Here is a 21,565-nt window from a genome sequence, read left to right as displayed (position 1 = left end):
ATGCGGTCGCTGTGAGCTCATGCTGGCTTCCTCTCCGGCCGTACGTGGGAAGGCCTGCCACAACCTGCGGGTGGTCGTGGGTTTCCGCCGGGCTGTGCCCGGTTTCCTCCCAACATAATGCTGGCCGCCGTTGTATAAGTGAAATATTCCTGAGTACGACGTAAAACACCAATCAAATGAAAGGAAAATGAATGTTAACTGAGCCAACAGATGAATACATTATATGCGTCATGCCGGTATGTTTTCATCTTGGACAAGCAGCTCTGTCAGTGAGGAGGCCTTTGTTGTTGTTGTTGGGGATGCTGCGCTTCTTCTCGATTGTAGGTGGTGGACTTTATTTTTTAAAATTGTATGCGTCACAGTAAATATGACTTCATGGACACTGGTCATTTTTGACACGCATCTGGCAAGATGTACAGTGGATTCCCAAGTGATTATCTCATAAATGTCTCAATTTTTTTACTTCCATTAACATAGTCTATATGCATTACTTTGAAGAGGTTTTAAGTTTTGACTCAAGTCAGAAATGAATTTGCATGGAATCGGGCCTTGTCCGGTATGCTGTATGCATCCCGATAAACAAACTTCATCTCCCTCAGCTGAGACATTGAATGGGAGCTGCATATAATATACCGGTACCAATAAATAAATAAATAATTTCTTTACAGTTGCAGTTGTATAGCAAGCATGTCACTGCAACTACAAATCTATATATGCTGACTATCCATATAGGTCCGTACCGGCAGCCTGAAGCGGGCACACAACTGCCTGTACCGGTATATAACACGGTCGTATTTTGTCCATACAACATGCGCTTAAGTAAGCATTACAATTAATGCCAGCATACAGAAAGCTAAGTTTGTATAAGCAATAAAATGTAATAATAAATTATATCCGGGAGTTATTAATTATGTTGCTAATTTTCACATTCCCATGCACTTGATATGTTAAAGAAACATATGCATTGCATGTGATCTGTGTAATGTTTACATCGATTTCACTTTACTGAAAGATAAGACGTATTTTTGCTGCATATAATACAAAAATATTTGTATATATATAGGCCCTGTAAAGCTTTTCCATGGACTTATTGTCAACACAGAAACAAAACCAAACCAGAGAACAACCTGTTTCAAGAAAGCATATTTTATTGACATTGTCTTTTTTTACAGACATTGATTTTATCAATTTAATACTTATTTGACAGCCACAGAGAGATTTCTTTCCTTACTATATTGACATTCTGTCCGTTCTTCGGAGAAGCAACGGATGTAGGCCTACCGCCGTGAGATCACTTCTACAAAGGCGCCTTCTGTCTCAACCACTGCCTGGGTTATTCCATCTTCTGATCCGTGGATGACGAAATATATAAACATATAGAAGGCCTGTGAACTATGACAGGAAAACAACTCACCAAAACATTACCACTCTGAGGAGTCTGTATATATATATATATATATATATATATATATATATATATATATATATATAGAATAGAGCACGCCTCAGCAGAGTCATAACATAGCCTACGCAGCAGTCTTGAACGCGGCCAGAAAATTATCCCTGTTTTGTTTATTGTGCAATGTTTCGTTTTCCTCCCCCATCAAGTTCACACGGTATATTCATAGGCCTAGCTTCCTCCCCATTTTCTCTTTTTTTGTATTTTTTACGACACTGTGCACGTATATCACCAATCAACTATTTTCCTTCCTAGACCAGCCTGTCTCATACTAGACGCCCTGCAATTGACAAAACGGAGGCAAATTTCAGCAGTTTCCCTTGTCCATTTGCTCGCTCTGTGACCTTAGATTACCCACAGTCTGGCGAGAACTTTTTCTCCGTGTCCTAAATAATACAGACTCCATAAATAGACCAATCATCTTACCTCTCCCGGTCAGCGCTTTTAGCACTACCATCGGCCTCAGCGCGACTGAAAATAATCCCTAAATGAGGTGCCTACTGTGCTACTGCTAAACAGTGCTAATGGGCGAAATTTACATAGTAGCGTAATTGTGTGTGTCTCAAAGTATTGAAGTCAAAAGAATGTATGAAAAAGCTGTCGTTTAGGTTGACCGCTGATTCACCCCTCTACCCTGAAATACCCCTAGTACACGCAACCTTGAGTAATATTTTGATCAGCTGCTGACCCGGATATCACTCCGCTTGTATATGTCTTCGTGAACACGTGGTACAACAGAAAATATTTCCCAAAGATGATTTGACAATACCCTCCGCTAGCTTGACCCACTGTATGCCACCATCGACAAGTATCTCTCAAAAAGTGCGCCCTCCGTGCTGGAAACTCCAAGAAGAAGCTGGCTTTTGGCTGTGGAATTTCTCTGTGGATGTAGAGGACTGCTGTCAGAAGGATATTCAAGCTTCCCGCTACGGCCCGGAGTAAATTCTATGATGTTCAACTATATGTGTCACTGTGACCAAATCGTTGTGACCCGGCTATAGCCAGCGCTCTCTCGCCTCTTCCCAGACTATATGTGTGTGTGTATACGCTTTATGCCACCGAGATAAGGGTATGACGAGGAATTCTGACAGATTCTAATGCGTTGAGAATTTTACCAGTAATCAGTTTTACTGCGGAGTTTTGACAATGGAAAGCCGGGACAGCAACTGGACTCTCCGTATTTCGTGGGCTGTCAAATTAGGACTATGTTTTAATGTGCTGCCGTGAACTCTTTGACATAGTTTCATGCATTGGTTGTGATCTTGTGGGCTACTGTTGGTCATCATCGTTACTACTCCACGTTTACTCTCTGCGCCCCAGTACGGTGTGACTACACCATAGCGCGGACCTATATGAGAGCTAGAGCTGACCAGCGGTTAACTGACTGGCCGGACGCCGGCCGCTGAACTAGGTCGTTTCAGGTCACGGGCAGTGGCCTCAAACCCACGACCTCACACGCCAACTTCCAGGCTTTTCAGGCGTCAAATGTATCATTAAAACAGAGCAGTGGGTTGCAATATTAAAACTGTGTATACGTGCTAGTTGTATATACGGGTATAGTTCGTCAAGTTCGATGTGGAACCGCTGCATTGGGCTACTTTCTATGACAAAAGCTTCACACACTCTATATGTAATAGCGCCGTGCGCTTCGCCGGCCAATGCAGCCCTGAAGCTTGAAGGCCACCGCAACGGGCGGAGAAGTTATAAAAGCATGTGATCCCTTTTTAAATGCAGTGCAGTTAATTTTTTTTTCTACCGAGGAACCTGTACTAAAGATAAAAGAAGAAACGGATCTCACACTGGAACTTGACAGGGCGAACCTGACGGATTATGAAGTGTGATAATTTTACTGCTGTGGATTTACTTATAACAAGGTGAAGTATCACTGCTGACACGCATAGGCGTATATACGCAGGTGTATTTCTCTATGGGATTCCCTTTATCCTAGAAACAAAGACAGAGAAAGATAAAAAGGTAAGTCATGACGTTTTGTGTTTTTATTCCATATCGTTTTCTTTTTAGCAGCCTTGAAGGTGTGTTAAAGGATAAATACATTAGAAATTCTCAAATGAGGAAGAAAGATAATTATCTTATCACCACAGCCGATCTTATTGTAAAGCACTGCCAATGAAGATGTTCTATTTTGCTTATATTCCTGGGTTTAGTATTTTTTTTTTATAATCTAGTCTAAGGGAGAACCTGCTTGACACATTTAGCACTTTTTGTTACTTTTTGTTATATTTTTTATGGCAACAATTAGTAAATTTGTATTGAGTAAATTGTATTCACTTATTGTATGCCTCATCTATACTGTTTTTGTATGAACAGCCTGTAGTAAGATTTGGCAGCAATACAATTATACTTAGCAAAATGTTTCATAACAACATTATCAACATCTTTTGATTAATCATGAAACATTTGCCTAAAGAAAGTATTTGCTTCATTTTGGTACTATTGTATAAACCAAAAAGGAAACCATAAGTGTGTCCAATGAATTATTCTGATTTTAACACAGTGGTTAAAAGTCCTCTTTTAATATCATTTTTAGCAGTAAAAATCTGGCGTTTTTTTTGTGAAGAGAAAATAAACTTAAAAAGCTGCACAAGTTTCAGGTGAAATGCTCGACATTATGAATTGTAAGAGAAAGTTGTCATCTATATGTTCCATAAATTTTAACAGGCGCAAATATTAATTTTATTAACTTTTTATCTGAACATTTGGAACTTTACCACAAATTGCAACAGAATTACAACCATGCTGAATAACATGAAACGTCAAGAGTATATGTCAAATAAAATAAAACCGTAGATGATGCAGAGAAAATATTTTCTATTTCGTAAGTAAACAGTGTGTTAAAATTGACGGGTGAGCGATTGTCAGCGTCTCGTATCCAAGTGCACGTCATATTCTTGAGTAGTACGACTTTAAAGAGTTACTTCCCTTTCTAATACAGTATTTTCAGTACACTATGATAGTGAAAGTGAATCCTTTGTTAAATGACGTAACATAGGTCTACACTGACAGAAAGACTTCATTTAGGTTTAGAAAATTTGTATAATACACAGAGAAAAGTAAATACAGACATGGTCTGATGGATATAATTCAGAACGAAAATAATTAAACCTGTTTTGGGTTGTGGTGTGATAATAAGTTGAATGATACGTTAATTTATGGTCTGTGTAATTCTTAAGGTACAAGGCACAGTAGCTAAGTCATGGTGTTATATATAGACGCATAAACTACATAGGGTGTGCAAGTAACACACACAAAAAAAAAAATATATATATATATATATAGTATGAAAATTAAGCATGTAAGTATTAATGTTCTGCGGTATGAGTTTTGTGGCATTCTGATACTGGATAACACTTTTATTGGTTACAGGCACAAAAAGTATGTTTTTAGATAATACATTTATGGTCAATAATGTACATGACTGCAAGCAATTCAGCACATAAAAATTTATGTATTACTGTACTTTGTCAGTGTATACATAGGTCTACATGTTTTACAGTACTAGTGACCCTTAATAATAGTCAACATAAGATGACATATGTAAATAATATTGTAAGGTAGCTTTAGATCTATACCATTGTGGTTCATGCATTATTGTAGTCTGAGATTGCTCTGACATTAGTGTAGCAAAATTTTGTTCATCCAAAGATGGCCCCCAAACAAATGTCAGAGCAAGCTCCAATAGAAAGCGTGATGTGAGTTATCTACCTTTGTCGAATATGGAATGTCGAAGCTGGCACTAAAGTGGGTGGCTTTGAGCGTTGTGGCTGGTTTGGAGACTTTAAAATAGCTTATAGACGCTGTGCTTGCAATAAATCAGTACAATTAAGTTAAGCCATATTAAACCGGTAATTTTTGTTGCAAACACTGTGACAAACTGCTACGGCAGGTGTGTCAAGTTTTTAAATGGACAGCGTTCCAACAATAGTTTGAGACCACCCTTGGCTGAACAAAATTTTGCCAAACCTAATGCCTGAGCTGTCTCAAACTAATGTAAATGTATGCCAGGTACCTGCATGAAAATAGCATCTGTCTAACAAACACAGCCATACTAGGATTGTTAATGAAATAGGTAAGATTAGATGTGATCTCTGGCCTAGACTTCCTAATGGAAGGTTATTCGCCTTTATTTGCAGTGTAAAAACTTTATATCTGTTATTCGTGATTGACCTATTTTCTGTTGTAATAAGGAAACAAAAACCAATCAAATATCATTGAAGGAGCCTGTATAAGTTACTTTGTGTAAGGAAACACTAAATGTATGAAGTTTCATTGTAACTATTATGGACATTTGAAATACTCCAGGAAACTGGCCTTCCTTTACTAAGAATTAGGTTAAAAACAGATTTTGTCTTTTCTTAGAAATAGGAGGTTTGATAAAGTTCTGTGAACATATTCACCAAGACAAGATTCAAAAGAATTTCAGCCCCTCCCTTTTATTGTCTCTTAATGATCGCTAAGTTTCACATTGACAATAAAGGACCATCAGTCTTTACTTGCTGTAGGGGTCTCTAATTGTTTTCTCTTGTGCGGGATTCACAATGTTACCAGATGCCCCTGTGGCATTAACAGGTTTTCAGGTAAACTTTACGTATGCCCAATATTACACGCCTCCTAGTTTGGCTGACTGAATAGCTTGTACACGGATCGGGTAAATAGGGAATAATGAGTTAAGCATGACACAGCTATTTAGAGAGCTGTGGACTAAAAGAAGGTTAGTCTGTATACATATTTTTTTTTTGGAAGATGATAAACCAGGAAGATTTTTGTTCCCACGTGTTACATATGCAGACTTTATGACAGAACCTGGGACTAATATAATATGCGTGTGTGCTGGTGAGACTGTTACGCCCAGCCAATGAAATCAGTTGGTAACCTCATAAATTATAATGAAAAGATTAGACCACCCTCAATGGACTCCCTCCCCTCCCCCATCTCAGAGTTATGCCAACTGTTACACTTCTTTGTTGTTGTAGTACTATTCCATCAGCGCAAAGTGCAACAGATTTGTTTATCAATAATAACATGCCATATATCGCTGTTTTAAGATTATAAAAAAAAGGAAAAAAAAAAAAAAAAAAAAATAACAACAATACTATGTGGATTCAGAGTTTGAATGCTTTTCTTATTTATGATTGCTTTTTTTCTTCGTCCGCCTGCTTTTTACTGTTTGCAATGTCTCCCTTAAGTGAAAGTGTGTCCGAGAGGTAACGTGGGCATCAGACGCATTAGGCCGAGGCTTCTATAAGTCAGAGAGGGCTGCGACAAAGACTGGAACTAGGTTAAAGTAGTTCCGTCAGTTTTGGTTATGCTGGGACCTTCTGTAATAGTAGCACACATCAACTAACCTGTGACTGTAACTTCTCCAATAGTTGCCCAAGAGGCGATCAATTTGGAGTGAAAACATCTTTTCACTTTGTGACAGTGATTAATGGCTATTTTGTGCTGTGAGGAGGGAATTTTGTATAAGCTGACAGAAAACAGTGGTTCTAACTCCTACAATAACAAGACCACATATGACTTGTTACAGTGGATTGGATCAGCTCTATTATGATGCGAATATTTCGCACTCCACTGACCTGTGTCACAGAAGGTTAACTTATGACCCAATATGCTGATTTTTACATTTAATTTGTTTACTGCATTATGTGGCTAGCGCACAGGTAATATCGTGCGCGTTTTCACCTCGGGTTCACTGAGGTTAGTGCCGTTTGTACACAATAGGGCTGCGGGTGATAATAAGTAATTAAGTGTTCACCCAGTCAAAATGTAACACGCTAAGCTGTGTTAATCCCTCAGGGGTGAATGCTAAGACCTTTAATGCAATCTGTTATACACCACATGTCAGTTGTATTTATTTCTTATATAAATGATTGTTCTTCATGTAAATTGGTTTTTGTCTAATAAGTGCAAATGTGCAAATTCAAGCAAGAGTTGTTTTTCTTCTTTTCTCTTCATATTTCTCGAAGCATATATTTGTTTTTCGTTGTTGCAACTTTTATTGGTGTTTCCAAGGTCACTGTTAGCAGAAATATGATTTATCATTCAACGCAGATGCAGCTGCTAAGATTTAATTGAATAGAAGAACCTATATACGCTACTGATAAGAGCACCAAATGACCTTTTCCATTTATGGACAGAAAAATTGATTCATGTCAAGTTGAACTCTTGACCTCTGGCATGAAATGTCTAGGCACAATTAACACTAACTGCATCACACATGAGATTAAGGAATTATAGCAGAATATCAAAGACAACCTTTTGTAAAATGATACGCATACAAATCAGAATGAAGTTAAAACTACAGTATGTCTCCATATCTCAATTTTGTCAAGGACAGTACAGAAAAAATACAAAGGATTAAATGTCAAAATAGGAAACATGTTTGTGTCACAGAGTTGTGAAAATCAAGTATGAAGATGCTGGAACATAGGACATTGTGTCTCACAATCGTCATGGAATGTACTTATTTTATTAAAAAAAATGGTCAAGTGAGATATACAAAACTGAATAACCAAATATAGTTGGATTTAAATTTGAGTTAAAATATTTTGTGTCTGTAAATCTTTGATTAAAACCCAGCTTTTCTGGTCTCTCCAGTAATCATCATTATGGAATCTTTTAGCTGTTTTTGTAAAATAGATGCTTAAAAAACCGTATGTGTCATACATTATCTCCGGAAATGCCCCAGAATTTCTTCCAAGATTTTTGTACGTTGTAAGGCCTGAAGTTTCAGACATGTGTTGCATAGAAAATCATTCATGTGAAAATCTAATTCAGCAAGATATCTGTGGTTTAATCATTCATTTTGCATTGGTTTTGTCCTAATGTATGTGCGTGCTGGAACCACGCTGGAATGGCTGTTAATAAAAGATTGTTTCATGTTTCCTGACAGTTAAGAGTGGCCTCATGGACTTGTTGAGGCATGCCAAAGTTCTTTTCGGTTTGCACATTTACCCATGCACCGGTTGACTCGAGGTTAGGTCCTAGTCAGACGTGATGTAAGCTAGCTAAGCTGGGCGTCACGGTTTTAGTTGCTACAGTCTTCTAGTATGCACTTTGGGCTTGTATTTTTAGCAGCTGTATTATCTGTGTTTGCAGTGGGTGCTATATAGATGAGATGCTGCCCTGTATGGTTATCCCCTGCTGCAACTGCTAATACCTGCCTACGTACGTGCGCATGCAGATCTGCTGTTTTTACAGATGCAGATATTTGCTTGCACACATACCTTTGGCTTCACTGGTGTAAGGTGTGCATTGCCAAAGAACTAATTCACATATGCTATACATTTTTAGGAATTAAAGCTCTTTTCATGTTATTTACATTATTGATAAGTGCAATGCGTGTTGAAAATAATGTAATATCTTCTATTCATTGTAGTGTAAATATTCAGTCGTTTGTACCAGTAAAGCACTTTTGTCAGTGGAAATCATGAAGTTATGAATACACTTATTATGATTCTGGAAATGATTTCTTTGTGTCAGTCATGAAATATCAGTGCAAGTTTCATTAAAGTATACAAATTATTTCTCTCTCCATCCCATAATTCTTCAGAATGTGTCAAACTATTGGTTTGCAGAGGCACTTGAAAAAGTTGAAGATTTAGGGTAAATTGCATGCCTCAAAATCTTCTTTGTGTGATATTTTAGCCTAATTTGCATATTTAATGTGTAATTTTTGGAATACTTGACACTGCACTTCCGTTAAGGTCCTGTGAATGGAGGAAATCAAAGGGCAGATATACATCCAGGCATACAAACATGTACATGCAGTGATTTCCTTCTTTATAGTTACTGAAATTCTTCACATATTTGCAAGGTGACTATTCAGGCATATTCTGCAGACAATATTCTGTGTTGACAGAAAATAATACTTTTTGTGGAAGCCCTGAAACCAGCAAATCCAACCAATGCAATTTTGTCTCCAAAATCAAATTAAAATGAGCGTAAATAAATTAGGGTAGATAGTTAGATAAGTATAAAGTTACCTAGCAGTCATGACCTCTTTTGAAATCTTGACTAAATTATGCTCTGTTTTGTTTCTGACTATACAGAAATGGTTGGTAGAGCATAAAATTGGTTGTACTGTGTTTAAGGCTAGAATCCTACACTCTTCCAGTTAGCATATTTGGCAAGGTGACCTTTCATTGCCAGTACATATTATAATGGTATGGTTTTCAGCTGTATATGGTCCAGGTGATTGAAGACAAATTTGTGGCTATGAAACAAATGGTTGCCAGCCTGATACAGTATGGTACATGTATATAATTGTTATGCCATTACAATTGCACATGTATAAGGCTATGAAACTTGATACCTGTACAGAAAATAAATATTATTGTTAATAGATGTGTTGATCATGAAACAATACCTGCCATAACATTTGTTTTATGAAAATACACAGCTGTATGACATGTGTGGTGATAACATTGTTATATGCACTTATTTGCATATTAGATTTATTGCATGTATGAAGTAGTATTTGGTGCTGTAAATTAAAAAACAAACAAGTTTAAATTATGAAAAGAAAAATTTATTATTGTGATTACTTAACCTAATTCTTCAACCTTTTCGAATATGAAAGAGGAACTTTCACACCTTTTTAAGAGACAAAACTCCATCGGATGGACTGACCAGTTTCAGGACTTTACAAAAGTTATACTGTTAAGAGTCTGTACTGAACAATGTTCTCAGAATATGCTTGAATAAACATCTTGCAAACATGCGAAAAGGTTGAAGAGTTACGGTAGTTTAGTAAATATCATAGCCTATATGTCTAGGGAGACATATAGCATTGAAGTATATATACAGGTACTATTCATATTTAACATGATAACATTTTTATAGTCAGGAGAGAAACAGACTTCTGTTCAGCACAGTTTATAAAACATTATAATCTGGAAAATATCAATTTCAGTATCAGACTTGGTGATGTTGTTCATCTGGTAACCAGCTATTTCTTTATGTACAAACCTGTATTATAAGCCCTTCTTCAGCCAGTGGGATGGCACTTGTATTTAAAATTCTAGTCACAAAAAGTTATAAAGCCATTCTAATTTAAATGTTTGTTTTACGGTTAGAATGAATCTTTTCTTCAGTGTCGGAGGAGGGTATGAAAATAAAAACAGAAGTGAAAAATCATCTATTTTGTAGGACATGTGAACTGTCCAGGGAATTTTTGAATTTTTTAGTCTTGGGACATCTGTAAATTTGATGTCGCCTTAACCGGGAAGTAATAAATCTCGTATCACGTCTGATTCATTTTTCTGGTGTTACCTGTCATCCAGTGGAGAGGCTTGTTGTGAAGGGTTAAAAAGTTTCAAATACATTAAAAAAAATAGTGCCACACGGGAATTCTGACTGGTGTATTGGCTTCCGAACATGAGCTTGTTTATGCTATAGACGGCAGGAAAGCAGCCAATCAGAATTCAGTGATGTCTTGTGTATGTTGGAACTTTTTTTCTGTTCCGCCACACGTCTGTTCGTTAAACATTGCAAGATCTTGCAAGACAGAGAAGTGATAATGGTATGAAATATATAATAATAGACAATTAGCTTTACATCAGCATCAAGTGATACATGAGGCTGCAATGTCGCTCAAGGGGACGAGGCGGGTGGGGGTGGGGAAGGTGGAGGGCGGTGTGGCGTTCTTCATCATTTGGAGTTTCAGAAACTTTGAATTTGGGTAGTAGTGTGAAGTAACTAAACTAGATGTAGTTATTTTCTCCAACAATGTATAGAGTCTGAGGGTTAATATTACTTGAGCTCCTTTTGTTGGCCATGCTGGTACATGCAGTGTTCCTTTACCAGTACTTGTTAATCCAAAATACGGAGACTTGTGAAGGTGAAATTAAAAAAAAAAAAAAAACAAAAAAAAACAAACAAACACAGATAACTCTTTTTCGTAATATATGTTTTAGCTGTATGTACTTTAGCTGTTGAGTTACTGGCTGCCATATTACTTTTCAGTAAAGACACACAGGAGGGAAGTTAGAAAACACTGACAGGTATGGTACAAATCTCTGAGCGCCAACACTTGCACTTTGTGTGGTGTCAGACACTGCATTGAGCTAGTTACACGTCTGACTTCTAACTCGGTTATCTTAGGCATGTCAGTGCAAATGGTATAACCTACATTGTATCTGGCTGACTAGAGGTGGTAGCTGACGTCATGAGGTATTAGGTTGTTACTACACGTAAATGCACACCTGCATTAAAAACAACATTAAGAAGTCTTACCAGTTTTAATTTTCAAGGTTTTGCGTTTCAAGGCGTATAGCGTCAATTACATATGTATGATATTAATTTACAAGAAATCAGCGGCTAATGAATTGTGCCATGACTAGCCTGTTTTATGATTTAATTGAACATGTACTAAACTTAATATCCAAAATATATGGAAAGATTACTACATCAAATTTTCCCTTAAAACGCAGTAATACATTTGGTGCATAGAGTTAGTTGCAGGTGTAATTAGTGGCAATTGTTGTGGTCTATATGAAATGCGTTTGTTATTAGGAAAGTTGTAGTATTTTCTGTGTCTCCATTCCACCTGACCCCCCATTGTAAAGTGCTCTGTGTACCTTTAGATAAACTGCGTGAACGATTTAACAGGTTGATATGATTACAGGTGTCATATGCGGCATATTTGTATATGGTTGACCCACAGTGGGGTGGGTTAGTGGATTGGTGCTGTTAGTACTGGGTGTGGTATGTATGTATGAGACTGACGTATATGTGTTATATGACAGTGCCCCAAGGCATACAACCCTGTACTATATAAGACTGCCCTGTCTACAGGTTGCTCTCTTCCCCCTCTTTTCTCTCGGCTAGAATCTAGCGCACTAACTGTGACAAGCTGACCTGAGGATCTGCCCTACCTCCGCACTAGGCTGCTTATGTCATGTTACATGCTGACGACTGGCTTGTTTATAGGTGGTTTGAAGGCCGCTGGGTCATACTGACCTACATGAACTGCCGCTGAACTCTCGCATGTTTACTACATAGATGAATCACATAGTCTAACATGGATGTCAGCTCGATATCTAACTATATATATATATACATGTAAGATTGGCTGCCGGGTTGGTGAAAAAAAATCTCACCCCAACCCGTCTTGTAACCCAGGGGACAGTCTTTATGGAGGTTAATGGATCCAGTTAAAGCCAGCTTTATAGAGCTTTTCAGAGATGTCTTTAGAGAGAGCGCTAGCCGGCCCATGCATTTCTGTATTCTTGCATATGAGTATTTATGCTAATGTACTTGGAATAATTGAGGCTGCACTGAGTCCAGAAAATATATAAAAAAAAAGAAAGAATGGGAGATTATGGTGTTACAAACGTGCAAGTATGTAGAGCATAGACTTCAGTGCTACTGAATCCCCAGCTGAACTCTTTGTCAATTTGCATGTGTAAAGGAATGTCAATGTACAGAGCTGATGAAGTGCGTTTATGTAATTGTTAGATGGCAAAGACATTTGGTATTTTAATGAAGTATTCATTCAGTACATATTAAACACGTGTAATTATATATGAGCTACTAATCATAGTGTAAATGATGAACATGTCATCATCTGTGTGGTGTTTCCATTGCATTTACGTTACTGATACTTGTACATGTATATACAGGTTTTAGAAACGGCAATATATATATAATATATATTAAATTTCATTTTGACAAAAGTACTCCGTAAGTTGTGTGCGTCAACAAATGTTAGTAAGGTGTGAATGTCAGTAAATTAGATAAAGACCTATAAGGGGAGCCTTTTAATTGCAGCCTGTAATTGTGCACTGTATGATGAGAAGGGTGGTAAGATTGTATATATATGCACTCATAAGCTTCTGTCAGTTGGCTGTGCTATTTGTCACACACAAACCCATGCATGCATGCATCACTAGAATGTCATAACAGATTAAGCCGACACAGTTTTAATAATGCGGGCAGTGTGTCCCTGTAGTGGGCTGTACATACAGGTATGGTGTTAGGCACACCTGTCTCTCAGATCAGCCAGTAACGAGGTGACCAGAGCCAGACCAGGTGTATATACGGTGAGATGTACCTGGCCGTGTAAGCAGGGAGATACAGGAGCAACCTCATGTCTGCAGGAGTCACGGCATTCAGGAGACCAGGCTATAGACCTGCATGGCTGTGCTCAGGCTGTTGATCTATCCCAGGACAAACCAGGAAGATATTGATGTTTTGCAGTCAGTTCAGCCTCTCTAAATACGCCGTTGTCGCTGCCGTCAAACACTATCCTCACACTCAATGTCACTCTGACCAGAGCATTCTGGGTAATTTTAATAATTAATGCAGAGCGATCGGTCCTCGCGTAAACATTTTTCCTAGTTGGCCTAGTTCGGCTGGTGTCTGAAATGGCAAGAAAATTAAACATTTGTTAAAACACAGGCTTCTACACCATAAACATGTACATACATGAATTGTAATAATAATAATAATAATAAGAAGAAGAATAAGAAGTAAGAAAATGCTACATTTGAAAGTAATTTTAGATTGCATGCAGACTTATCTTTTTTATGTGTTCAGATTAAGTGAACGGTATGGCATATGGTGTATAGTTGTTTGGGTTGTGGATATTAGGTTGATGTTAGCTTAGATGCTTTAAGCAGCCAAGCTGTGTCTTCTTTGCGAAGGTTCAAAATATCAGTAAAATTAATGACGGCTATGTGATGTGTACTTAATTAAATATGAGTCAAGAGTTCATCTAAGATTAGACAGGGGAAGGTACATAACCTACCTTAATTTCTAGATCATGTTTTGACATGGTTGAATGTGATGTCATCGTAACCTGCTTAAGCTGGTTACATGCAGTCATTAGCAGGCTCTATAGCAGTAGGGTGGTTATGGGGGAAATGGGGGAGGGGGGGTGGTTCTGGCTGTATATTGTAGGTATTGAAGAAGGAATGAAGGCAGCCTGGAGGGCAGTGGGATATGTTAGGGTGACCCTGGCAGAGTGCCAGCTGTGCAGTATGTGTACATATCACGTCAAGTCTATACGCCCGATGCTCACCTTACATAAAGCAGCGAGCCATATACACCGGGCCTTATATAACAACTGCAACCACTACTGCCACACTGAATCCACACACCTTTTACATACGTATATATGTAACACTTATCAGTTTTATCATGCTAAATTGAGGAAGATGGAATAAATGACAGAGCTAACCTGTGCATATATATCTCTGAGATGGTGCATACATGCGCAAGACTTACAGTGCAACTTCGTAATTTTGAGTAATCTCTCTTGCGAGACAGAGGCATTTATAGACTAACACGTACATATTAGATCACCCTGACCCAGGGCCTGCATTTTGTGAGGCCTTTATGTTGTAAAGTGCAAAAAGTTGGTGCAGCAAGGACAGAGTTATCATGAAATGCCGAACGACTGTGTCAAAGCGACAAGCAAGCGCAAAAACCAGACAGACAACAACAACACCATAGGGTCGAAGCTTCTGTTGCACTGGGGGCCATAAAGCTCTCTGTTTGGCTGTCTAGACGAAATTTCTTACTTACCTTCAGTGACTAGAGGTTTAATTCCGGAGGTTATGCTGCCCAAATGGCAGGATAAACTAACCTGGCTGTTTGCGCACTGTGTTTTTCAAAGTTGATGTCTACGGAAGTCTAGCTTCCGCCAGACACTGGGTTTGCAATAATCTTGACTTAGACTGTAACTGGAAGTCCCCCCCCAAATCTCGCATGTGCAGTAGGAACTTAACAGCGCAGGGCGCATATAGAGAAGGTGCAGTTAGCTTGTTCTTGTGTGCGCAGCAGGTTTGAGACAGGCGATATACGGTTAACTTGTGTATAAAACTGATGAATTACTGTCTTCATTTTAAGGCCAGTTAGATGTAAAGAAGGGTTAAAGCCAAAGACGGACTTGCGCACATTTTTGAGGATGGAGCGGAAGTTGAGTGACGTCACCGATTCTAGCTGTACATCTGATCACGCAGAATGGCCGCGATTTTCAAATTGTCCATTTTGGAATCTAGGACTTTGCTTTGTGTTGAAATGGTGAATTGTGACAAGTAACAAGTTATACAAATTATTGTTTGCATAAGAATAAATTTTATCATATATGTAGCACGGAATGTTTAACTTATTTTCTTCACTGTTTGACCTCACATTGGATTTACATACATCTTTATAATCAGATAGGGTATAGGTTTGTTACATAAGCTGGCACTGTGATTACAAGATTGTGAGACGTAAAAGACAGCCTTCAGTGAGTTGAACCAAACATAGCCACTGACCCTAGTTAACAAATGCATGTGTCAATGATTGCATCTTGGGGTGGCATTTGGGCGAGACATGGCCAGGTTTTCACTCGTATCGCATTACCAGTCATGTGATTAACAGACAGACTTATACATTCTGTCATGGCTTCACTACTGTCTTACTCATTGGAGTTTTGCTGGCATCTTTATTTTTCAAGCTGAAATAAGCCATGCACCGTGAGGTAATTAAATGGAGTACTAAATCTTTCACTTTTAATTAAATCACACCACTTGTCACAAGACGGGATTTCATTGAATTTAGTCATATATAACTTCATTGTCACAGTGATGTGGGTCCTGAAGCTGTTCTAGCTGCCACACAAACTGTTTTAGCTGCGTCAAAACCTGTTTACCATATCCATTGGCATTCACAGAACTGTACTCAAAAACTCTTCCTTTATATGCTGTCAGGTTTGTGGGTACAGAAACTGTTCTGACTAACAGGAAAGCTGTATGTCACTTTAAAGTGCAGACAGAACTGCTGTATCTCAGTAAGTGACTGACCTGACAGCGTATCTCACCACTAAGTGACTCCTCTGACGGTGTGCCTCATCAGGAGACTCCTCTGACTGCATATCTCGCATGAAGTGACTCACCTGACTGCATATCTCGCCACTAAGTGGCTCCTCTGACTGCAAATCTCACCACTAAGTGACTCACCTGACTGCATATCTCACCACTAAGTTACTCAAATGACTGCATATCTTGCCACTAAGTGGCTCCTCTGACTGCATATCTCGCCATTAAGTGACTCACCTGACTGCATATCTCGCCACTAAGTGGCTCCTCTGACTGCATATCTCACCACTAAGTGACTCACCTGACTGCATATCTCACCACTAAGTTACTCAAATGACTGCATATCTCACCACTGAGTTACTCCTCTGACTGCGTGCCTCACTATTAAGTGACTCCTCTGACTGCATATCTTACCACTAAGTTACTCACCTGACTGTGTATCTCACCACTAAGTGACTAACTGGAAGGACTCCTATATCTTATCACTAAGTAACCTTCCTGACTCTTGTATCATAGCTGCTTTAACTCACTACTGTCATATACCAGTACTGACTAACACAATTGTTGTATCTTACTACTTAGTGACTAACATGACAGCTGAGTGACAACAAGCTGACATTGCCTCTGCATATCTCCTCACCTAGTAATAAACATCATTTTAGTATCTCGCGACCCAGAGCCTGTGAATCTCCTGCTTCACTAATTTACAGTTTGCGTTGTAACATCATTGATTTACACCTGGGGTTGTTGACTATGACATTGCCGTGAGCTAAGTGCATGCTGAGGGTCACTGTGCCCTTCATTATATAACATGAATGACATGGAGAGTGTGATTATGTCAGACTGCCTTACAGCCTGGATATAGAGCGTCAAAACGGGAATGCACGTAATACAAGCTTTGCCGATCGATATCAGTGTTGGTACATACGTGTGGTGTGGACAAACTGTGCCCAGTTACTCTCTGATTTCACAGAACAGGTGTTACAATGACATTGACCTCGGAGAAGTTTGTAAGAAGACCATTACATTACGGTCATATATTGCAGTGTATGAACATGTATCATGGAGGTAGAACATGATAACAGAATTTATTTTGATTGATCATATGTTTTGATTGCTTGGAGGTGTGACATGGCTTTTTATTATTATGGTGATCATGTTTTTACTGCAGTAAGCTGGTCTCAGTCTTGACATATTTACCGCGCTACCTCACCATGCCTAAGACACCAGATATGACACTTCGCTCATTCACAGAGCACTGACATTAATAGCAGTACCTGACCCATTGAATCTTATACTGAGCTTCATGTTAGGTACAAAGAATTGAACCAGGCTCTCTGGCTTACGAGGCTGACACTTTCACCTTTCCAACACCACAGTGCACTCCTGGTTTGATTTCAAGCCGGGCCAGTGTGGTTGAGAGAGTAGCAGGCTAGCGCAGCACAATAACCCATGAACCTCTCACCAATGCGAATGCTGTGAGCTCAAGTCCAGGGGTATGCTGGAATCCTCCTAAGTTGTACATGCGAAGGTCTGCTAGCAGTCTGCAGATGGTTAGGGGTTTCCCCCAGGCTCTGTTCGGTTTCCTCCCGTCATAACACTGGTCAATGTCATATAGGTGAAATATTCTTGAGTATAGGTTAATACACCAGTCAAACAGGTAATATAAATAAATGAACCTTTAAGAGAAATATGAAAGGCTCAGGGATCATAGGTAGCAGTCTTCAAACTTTTTATGCAGGCCATAAAATCAGGAAGCATTCATGTTCCATGTTAGAATTCAGTTCAGTTTGACCCCTAAATAAATGTTTGTTTCATGTAACCATAACTTGCATGAAAAATTAAGGGAATGAAGTTGAGATTTTGGAAGAAATAAAATGATTTTCTGGAGAAAATCTCAATAGAAATGTTTGAGTAGAACTCTTTTTAGTAAGTAATGGGTAGTTAAGGTTATGTGGTAATAAGGTACATTGATAAGGTATGTTTGTCTTGGTGTGAGTTTGATGTGGGTGCAGTGGTTTCCTTTGAGCACTACACATTTAATTTCCTTCAATATTATAAGCCTGGCAGGCTTCCATGACCGAGGAGGTTAATATCAGAGCAGCACAATGACACAGTAGCCTCTTACCAATGCGGTTGCTGTGAGTTCAAGTCCAGCTCATACTGGTTTCCTCTCCGGCTGTATGTGGGAAGGGCGTGTGTTTCTCCGGTTTCCACCCCCCATAATGCTGGCCACCGATGTATCAGTGAAATATTCTTGAGTATGGCACAAAACGGACATGAAATAAATAAATAAATATAACCCTGGCTATTGTCATATAATATGTAGTCAGGTGTTTTTGAACTTGACAGTGTAGTGATACATGTATGACCTACATGTAAATGCTGTTATAAGGAATGCAAATTCACAAGCAAGCCACCAATCTAACAAATGTGGCACAAAACACCAATCAGATGGTGTACACAAACCAATCAGATGGTGTACACAGACCAATCAGATGGTGTACACAGACATGTAAATATCTGTATTTGCTGTAAAGGATAGCCTGTTCACGCTGAATTGGGAATTTGACATCGGTTGTCAGGTGTATAGGTAAGCTGACATGCGAACCATTTGACCGGCCTGTCTTAATGAGCCAGTCTCACCTGACCTAGTATAGACCGAGCAGCACAGTCCAGTGAACAGCACTGACCCCATTAACTGGCTATTTCTGCAGTTGGCGCTTCTGGCTATAAACGTGATGACATATATCACCATTTTGTCCGACAGGACTGCTGGTCAGTGCTGGAAATAGAATATTCTCATTTATTTACACAAGAGATATGAATGGGGCTAAAAAAACATGCGAAAACATTTGCATAAATTAAAGGAATATGTGGACATACCTGCTACTGTGTGTACCTATATATATATATATATATATATATATATATATATATATATCACATTTGTATATGTGAACACACAGCAAACTGGTACTTCATGAAATGTATGTACTACCATACTAGGGATATGTAGGCTTGTCAAATAAGCTATTATATTCATGAATGACACCTTATATGTTGTTTATTTTATTTTAGGTGGTATAAGTCCTAAGAGTATTTTGTGTACTGACAAAAGGCTAGTCATGTACTGATCCTGTACTGTAGACATAAGTGTACTGTTTTTTATTTATTTTCTTTTTTTGTCCAGTTCGGTTGAATTGGTAAAAGTTGTTTAACATAGTAGTGTGTTAATCAAAGAAAGAAGGACACCTCATGCAGCTTCTTCTTTATAACTGAGAAATGCACCCATAAATGTACTTGGACCTCTGCTGGATTTGAGTTACCATGTACCATTTATACCTGACTACATGCAATCAGCGCTGTGACAGAACCCAAATCTGGGGCATACACGTGCATCTACGGGCATGGGTACTTAGTATTGTTGTTCCAGTTACAGCATGTCCGGTTTATTCGTACCGGTGTCACTGATGCAGACATAGAGATATGTCATAGCTGTCATGATGTTTGCAAACGCTGCACAAACATTTACATAACAAGGCGCACAACAACGGCTTTGTCGCGTTAAATATTGTGGCATCCTAAAGTGATACTTACACTGGTATTGGTCTCAAATATAATTGCAACTTTTACTAAGCACAGTTATTCAGTGACTGGTAAATCAGCTGTTAGGAACAATCATGAACCTCCAACCAGCACTCCCCAAAAAACTCTAACACTCAGTGAAACCAGTTTAATTTTTATTTTGCTAATTGTTGTCATGCTTGATTTTTGTGTATAACACATTCTCACACCAATCAACTTCACGTGGTATAAAGTAACTTTGGTTTACTGTAATTCTTCAACCTTTGTGCATGTTTGCAAGGGGTTTATTTAAGCTTATTCTGAGGGCATTATTCTGTTTAGACTGATAAAATTATTCTTTTTGTGAAGCCCTGGAATTAGCCAATCCAACTTATGTAGTTTGGTTTTTAAAGTCAATGAAAATTGTGTATAAATTGCTCTGTAAGTTACTCTTTCATACATGAAAAGTTAAGGAATTAGTGTAATATTATATTTACTATTGAATGTAGGATGAGGAGGGGCCAGTCAGGTAGTGGCTGGACACTTCATGTAGTTGCATAACAGCTGCAGTCAGCAAATTTGTTATAAAGAACCTAACAACATTAGCTAGATTGGTACTATTTTTTTAAAATATAAAACCTGATAACATTATTTTTTAGATAGGGATAACACTGTAGTCAAGGATATTACTGTGGTATGTCAGTATAGTAAATGGCTTATGGTTATATAACAATATAGTTACTGGAGGAAACCAGATAGCTGTTGGAGAGAAATGGACATATACTAGAGGAAAATGGACAGTTACTGGAGGAAAACAGATAGGTATTGGAGAAAAATGGACAGTTACTGGATTAAATGGACAGTTACTGGATTAAAAATGGACAGTTACTGGAGGAAACCAGACAGGTATTGGAGAAAAAAAAGACAGTTACTGGATTAAAATGGACAGTTACCGGAGGAAACCAGACAGGTATTGGAGGAAATGGCACATATAATGGAGAAAACCAGATAGTTTCTGGAAGGACTACTGCACTTGCATTTATCTGATCTCACAAGGTATCATAGCCTGATATCCTAACGCAATCTTACATTAGTCACCGGTACCAGGTGGGCCATAGGTTTACCACTTGATAACCTGTCTATCATGAAACAGTTTTCCAGACTGTTTTTTTTTTTGTTTCAAATTCAGTGATCCCATCATTTTGGTGCTTTTGATCAATTTTTAGGACACATGAGGTGCAGGCTCAAACTGATCACATTATTTTGGTGCTTTTGATCAGTTGTTAGGACACAGGAGGTGTGGGTTCAAGCCCAGCAATAGACAGGGAATTTGTAGATACCTTCGCTCTCAGAATTTGTAGGGCATTGATGATAATCAATGAGTTGAAAAGTTTGAGCTTCACATGGTTTCACACATTTTCAGCAGAGTTTGGCTGCTTTTATGTTTATGGACTTCTCAAAATAGATTGTCTCACTGGATTGAAGCTTTGTAGGTGTCTTCTCTGACATCTTACAGGTTCAGCACAAATTATAAGCCATTTTTTGAAAAAATTTGTAAGGGTCACTGCAGATATCAAAGCAGATTGACATTGTCTGTTACTGTGCTTATGAAAGGGATGCAAATAACAATGTATTAAGCTAACACTGCTGATGATACCTGCTAATTCATGCTCTATTACGCTTACCTCTTTGTCACACTTTTAATGATTAA

At 38.4% G+C, this 21,565-nt stretch overlaps 1 protein-coding gene across 1 annotated transcript in view; it reads left to right on the top strand.

Annotated features, from left to right (window-relative positions):
* The first annotated feature begins 2,270 nt into the window (after positions 1-2,270).
* The window catches only part of LOC135468664 (mucin-2-like), an 83,649-nt gene continuing 64,354 nt past the window's right edge, over positions 2,271-21,565 (top strand). Inside the window, exon 1 of the mRNA XM_064747038.1 lies at positions 2,271-3,433. The gene's annotated coding sequence lies outside the window, so the exon portion shown is untranslated. The remainder of the gene's footprint in view (positions 3,434-21,565) is intronic.

This window comes from Liolophura sinensis, chromosome 6 (assembly GCF_032854445.1).
Source record: "Liolophura sinensis isolate JHLJ2023 chromosome 6, CUHK_Ljap_v2, whole genome shotgun sequence".
Taxonomy (NCBI): Eukaryota; Metazoa; Mollusca; class Polyplacophora; order Chitonida; family Chitonidae; genus Liolophura; species Liolophura sinensis.
The sequence above is the reverse complement of the archived record's forward strand: the minus strand, read 5'-3'. Positions and strand labels throughout refer to the sequence as shown.